Source organism: Saccostrea cucullata, unplaced genomic scaffold, assembly GCF_032062105.1.
Source record: "Saccostrea cucullata isolate Sc308-1 unplaced genomic scaffold, CSIRO_AGI_Scuc_v1 ctg17761, whole genome shotgun sequence".
NCBI classification, from domain to species: domain Eukaryota; kingdom Metazoa; phylum Mollusca; class Bivalvia; order Ostreida; family Ostreidae; genus Saccostrea; species Saccostrea cuccullata.
This window is the reverse complement of record NW_026929954.1, coordinates 370-7,174: the sequence shown is the minus strand read 5'-3', so window position 1 is coordinate 7,174 and position 6,805 is coordinate 370. Positions and strand designations below refer to the sequence as shown.

At 32.1% G+C, this 6,805-nt stretch overlaps 1 long non-coding RNA gene across 2 annotated transcripts; it reads left to right on the top strand.

Moving 5' to 3' along the window:
• Nucleotides 1–934: 934 nt before the first annotated feature.
• Nucleotides 935–6,052, top strand: LOC134282514 (uncharacterized). Of its 2 annotated transcripts, none has more exons than XR_009995306.1 (5): nucleotides 935–953; nucleotides 1,822–1,953; nucleotides 3,300–3,510; nucleotides 4,438–4,569; nucleotides 5,913–6,052. It is a non-coding gene; the product is annotated as an uncharacterized LOC134282514 (long non-coding RNA). The 2 variants fall into 2 exon arrangements; XR_009995307.1 differs by lacking the exon at nucleotides 935–953 and adding an exon at nucleotides 1,398–1,416.
• Nucleotides 6,053–6,805: the final 753 nt, after the last annotated feature.

Below are 6,805 nucleotides of genomic sequence, written 5' to 3'. Positions count from 1 at the left end.
TGCTTGAATTATCCACAATCACCTCAGCGCAAATTAATAAGTCAAAAGGTGCTACAGTTCCATTCAGCATATTCAGTTATGGAATTCCCTCCTATGTATAAGGAGCACTCAAGAAAGGGACTTTTATAAAATGAGTTTATTGGGGTTTTAAACTTTTGGGGATTCAGCCCATCAGTTTACAAAATGACAATATGACATACAAAATATGAGAAAATTGAGTCTAAACTGGAGGTGAAACAAATTAACATAGTTTTAACAGGTTGGAAGTATTTCAGCAATTATAATATAACCAAAACCCATTACAAATCTATTTCAATGATATTTTCAAAAATGGCTATTATTTTAGCTACCATTCATCATGTTCCTTGTAAAATCAAGATAGATCTATGCATAAGTCTAATTTTTGGTTTATGATAGTAAAGACTAAGAATAACAACTTTATATCTTAGACAACCATGACAACAGCATGTATATTGGGTACATCCCACTAATTATTTTTAGAATCGGTAGGAGAAGAAAGTAGTGCAGAAAAAATTACAAGTTCCTTAAATTGCAGACTTGCATAAAAAAAATTGGGCAGGTGTACTGAACTGAGCCTCACACTTGTTGATAAGGAGTATCTTTCCTGCCAAAAAAGCTTTGAAAATGTAATTTATCAAGTAGATCAGCCGAATTATTTTGTGTATTATAACGCCAGTGAGAGTTCAAATTCCCCTACTTTCACTTTCATTTTTAGAGGTTCCCGCAGACATACGTATTTGCCGGAAACCAAATTCCTACATGCCACCTCGAGATTTTAACCAAAAAAGGAAAGACAAGTTGATGTGCTTTGATTTGAGGGGTCACTCACTACGAAAATCGAAAATTAGGGACATCGCTATGAGAAGAAACGTTAACATTGTCGCCTATGGGAGTACAATTAGTGGGATGTACCCATATTAGGAAGCATTTAAGTAAGTGGAAATATTTTCATAAATTTTGAATTTATTTCAAAGTTGTTGTTTTTGTATCATTTTCAAGTTTCAAATTTATGAAAAAAACAATTCTTATATTTTACAGCATTTTTAAACAAATTGATTCATATATAAAGTGTCTTAAAAAATGCCCCCCCTCCCCCGGAACAGTCAACATGAACACCCATTGTTTACACATGTATCGTGTAGATTAAATGTATCGATTTATATAATTTATTTATTCAGAGTCGTAAATGTATAATTTGATTAAGAAGCAATTATGTAGAAGTACATGCTCCACTGTGGTTTATTTTCAATACACAAAAATTCACAAATGAGTTCGGATGGTATTCAATCGGGGTCAAGGTCGAAGTGAAAGTAGACTTAGCAGAAAGCTATCAAAACTGTTCAGGGCAGTGTTAAGCAGTATATAGGTAATGGGCATTTGTATTTTACACAGGAGGTAAGAGGTATACAAAATAACAATTTAATGTTTTTGGAACATGTCGATGATCGGCACGTCACATATGCATGTGTCAGTTGTGCGGTCAACATGCACAGTTAACTGATTGTGTGTGAACATGCACATTAACTGATTTTTCTCAGCAATTGCATTACATGTATTTGTTGAATGTTCAATTATTGTCAGTAAAACATGATTTTTACCTATTCTGCTGAATTAACTTAATTACCAGTGTAAACAGTGTTATTTCAGGTGGGAGCAAAATAATCATTTTTAAAATTAATTAAGTTCAAGTAATGGGCATAAAAGGAATATGGTAAAATTGTACGTGTTGAATGTCTGTGTGTCTGTCTGTCTGTCTGCAAATGTGATATTGTACCATTTATTGTATTGATTTTTTTTAAGGTTCATGGTGATTGGTACAGGAAAAACATGAGGTCCATGCAGATGGTGTTTAAAACTATTGGCCAGCAAATGCACACCCATTTGAATACATCTTGAAAAAGAACCAGCAAAATGTGACAGTCGGCAAAATATGTAAGTTCAAGTTTTCTAAAAAAAAAAAATTCATTGAAGTGGGAGGATGGGGTGGGGGTGAGGAAATTTACATATTAAATAGGTGATCAGAATGTGAAAGTATTAAGCTATAACTAATCTGTACATGCACTGCTATATATACATTTTGTAGCTCATATAGATTTTCTTTTTTTATTTAAGATTTTCAAATTAATTAGATCTACATCTTTGTTTTGTAAATTATGCATTATTAAGATTACACGGATATAAGAATTGAAATTTCATGAATATTTGACAGTCAAAATTATGCGATTTGTCAGGAAATTCAAAATTTTGTCTCATTTTCCTACAAATTACAAAATGGTTACCATGGAAACAAAACAACTTTAGTGAACTATTTATTTTATCTGCAACACCACATATTTTTATTTTTTAAAGTAAATAATAGTATATAAGCACTGATTTTGTCTTAAATGAAAAGTACGGGAAAAGTAATAATACACATGTATTGAGCTATCCATTATTATGATGTCATTGTGACGTCATAGATGAGTAAATTTGCATTGGTATAAAAATTGCTTTGAAACAAATGATTTTATATAGGATTATAAAGGCTTATAACTTTTTCATTCATAGTCCAAAATTCATGAATGATACATCAATGGACAGGAAATAATCAGTACTTTTTTATTTTACTACTTTCGGGGTATTTGTGAACTTCATTTTTTTGTCATTTCTGGAGAAACTATGAATTAGAGGGTGAAAAGTGGTCATATTTTGTGCGGAAATACATTAATTTTATAAAATAAGTGAAATTGACCCAATTAAGTGCTTGATTATGATTTGACTATATGTATTCAAAGATATGAAGGTGATTAAGAATGGTATAAATGTGTTAATAGGCTAAAATTTGACTCAAAACTTGGATGCAGTTTTGGCTAGATTGGAGCATTTTTTAAGGATATTACACTTAGAACTGTAAATGCTGTAAAATCTTAATTAATTGTTGAATTTTCATGAAACTTGGCATGATGTCTCTACTTATGCTCTAGATTGACAAACAGTGTGAAATATTGTAAAATCAAAAAAATGCTTTTTCATATTGGGTACATCCCACTAATTATTTTTAGAATCGGTAGGAGAAGAAAGTAGTGCAGAAAAAATTACAAGTTCCTTAAATTGCAGACTTGCATAAAAAAAATTGGGCAGGTGTACTGAACTGAGCCTCACACTTGTTGATAAGGAGTATCTTTCCTGCCAAAAAAGCTTTGAAAATGTAATTTATCAAGAAGATCAGCCGAATTATTTTGTGTATTATAACGCCAGTGAGAATTCTGAAATTCCCCTACTTTCACTTTCATTTTTAGAGGTTCCCGCAGACAGACGCATTTTGCCGGAAAACGAATCTGACATGCCACCTCGAGATTTTAACCAAGGAAAGACAAGTTGATGTGCTTTGATTTGAGGGGTCACTCACTACCGAACGAAAATTAGGGACATCGCTATGAGAAGAAACGTTAACATTGTCGCCTATGGGAAAACAATTAGTGGACTGTACCCATATTAGGAAGCCTATAAGTAAGTGGAAGATGTCATAAATCTTGAATTTATTTCAAAGTTGTTGTTTTCTATTATTTTCAATTGTTCAAATTTATGAAAAAAACAATTCTTATATTGTTGATACACATTTTTAAACAAATTGATTCATATATAAAGTGTCTAGACCCCCCCCCCCCCTCCCCCGGAACAGTCAACATGAACACCCATTGTTTACACATGTATCGTGTAGATTAAATGTATCGATTTATATAATTTATTTATTCAGAGTCGTAAATGTATAATTTGATTAAGAAGCAATTATGTAGAAGTACATGCTCCACTGTGGTTTATTTTCAATACACAAAAATTCACAAATGAGTTCGGGATCGGTATTCAATCGGGGTCAAGGTCGAAGTGAAAGTAGACTTAGCAGAAAGCTATCAAAACTGTTCAGGGCAGTGTTAAGCAGTATATAGGTAATGGGCATTTGTATTTTACACAGGAGGTAAGAGGTATACCTTAGTACAATATTTGTAAATAACAATTTAATGTTTTTGGAACATGTCGATGATCGGCACGTCACATATGCATACTTGACATACATCATTTCAGATCAGTTGTGCGGTCAAGCTGGGTACAGTTGTCTGGGAGTTAAACGATGTGTGTGAACATGCACATTAACTGATTTTTCTCATATTTTTTAGCAATTGCATTACATGTATTTGTTGAATGTTCAATTATTGTCAGTAAAACATGATTTTTACCTATTCTGCTGAATTAACTTAATTACCAGTGTAAACAGTGTTATTTCAGGTGGGAGCAAAATAATCATTTTTAAAATTAATTAAGTTCAAGTAATGGGCATAAAAGGAATATGGTAAAATTGTACGTGTTGAATGTCTGTGTGTCTGTCTGTCTGTCTGCAAATGTGATATTGTACCATTTATTGTATTGATTTTTTTTAAGGTTCATGGTGATTGGTACAGGAAAAACATGAGGTCCATGCAGATGGTGTTTAAAACTATTGGCCAGCAAATGCACACCCATTTGAATACATCTTGAAAAAGAACCAGCAAAATGTGACAGTCGGCAAAATATGTAAGTTCAAGTTTTCTAAAAAAAAAATTCATTGAAGTGGGAGGATGGGGTGGGGGTGAGGAAATTTACATATTAAATAGGTGATCAGAATGTGAAAGTATTAAGCTATAACTAATCTGTACATGCACTGCTATATATACATTTTGTAGCTCATATAGATTTTCTTTTTTTATTTAAGATTTTCAAATTAATTAGATCTACATCTTTGTTTTGTAAATTATGCATTATTAAGATTACACGGATATAAGAATTGAAATTTCATGAATATTTGACAGTCAAAATTATGCGATTTGTCAGGAAATTCAAAATTTTGTCTCATTTTCCTACAAATTACAAAATGGTTACCATGGAAACAAAACAACTTTAGTGAACTATTTATTTTATCTGCAACACCACATATTTTTATTTTTTAAAGTAAATAATAGTATATAAGCACTGATTTTGTCTTAAATGAAAAGTACGGGAAAAGTAATAATACACATGTATTGAGCTATCCATTTTATGATGTCATTGTGACATCATAGACGAGTAAATTTGCATTGGTATAAAAATTGCTTTGAAACAAATGATTCTATATAGGATTATAAAGGCTTATAACTTTTTCATTCATAGTCCAAATTTCATGAATGATACATCAATGGACAGGAAATAATCAGTACTTTTTTATTTTACTACTTTCGGCGTATTTGTGAACTTCATTTTTTTGTCATTTCTGGAGAAACTATGAATTAGAGGGTGAAAAGTGGTCATATTTTGTGCGGAAATACATAAATTTTTTAAAATAAGTGAAATTGACCCAATTAAGTGCATGATTATGATTTGACTATATGTATTTAAAGATATGAAGGTGATTAGAATGGTATAAATGTGTTAATAGGCTAATATTTGACTCAAAACTTGGGTGCAGTTTTGGCTAGATTGGAGCATTTTTTAAGGATATTACACATAGAACTGTAAATGCTGTAAAATCTTAATTAATTGTTGAATTTTCATGAAACTTGGCATGATGTCTCTACTTATGCTCTAGATTGAAAAACAGTGTGAAATATTTGTAAAATCCAAAAAATGCTTTTTCATATTGGGTACATCCCACTAATTATTTTTAGAATCGGTAGGAGAAGAAAGTAGTGCAGAAAAAATTACAAGTTCCTTAAATTGCAGACTTGCATAAAAAAAATTGGGCAGGTGTACTGAACTGAGCCTCACACTTGTTGATAAGGAGTATCTTTCCTGCCAAAAAAGCTTTGAAAATGTAATTTATCAAGAAGATCAGTCGAATTATTTTGTGTATTATAACGCCAGTGAGAATTCTGAAATTCCCCTACTTTCACTTTCATTTTTAGAGGTTCCCGCAGACAGACGCATTTTGCCGGAAAACGAATCTGACATGCCACCTCGAGATTTTAACCAAGGAAAGACAAGTTGATGTGCTTTGATTTGAGGGGTCACTCACTACCGAACGAAAATTAGGGACATCGCTATGAGAAGGAACGTTACCATTGTCGCCTATGGACAAACAATTAGTGGACTGTACCCATATAATATGACAGTAATTCTTTTAAACAGTAATATAAGCTAGAGTAGAAATATCAAGGTAATGATTTTAAAATGTTTAGTTTTAATGAATTACATGTATATGGCAACAAGCTTTCAAAAGTAATTTTGACCCTTGACTGTATTAAATTAAAAGAAGATGGACTGTTTTTCCCTGTACATTAAAGAGATCAAACCAATTTCTATTCTCCTGTAGGATAAAATATTCTATAAATCATTTTGATAGAGAACTTTTAATCCTATTAGTGTCAATTATAGAACTTCTTGTCCCATTTCATACATTATGGGATAAAAAATCCCATGTAGGGTTAAAAATGGGAGTTTTGATTCTATAGAAAAAATCCCACAGAACTCATTTTTCTCCCACAGAATAATGGTGGGATATTCATTTTGCCAAATCCCACCATAATCCCATGGGATTCCTTGATTGCAGGTGTAATATCTTTTAAACTAGAAGATATTCAGGTGTGAAGGTTAGTCCATGTTGTTCTTCAGATCAAAAAAATCCCACCAGATGACATAAATGGTTTCCATGTATCTTTGGAAAAGTGGTTGGCGAAAGTCCGGACAAATGTCGTGTCCGGAGTTAAATGTCGCACTGTTTATGACGGATTCTTACATTATGCTACTATCAAACTTGAATGCAAGGACTTGCATGCACGTGTGCGCGCGCAATGCGTTA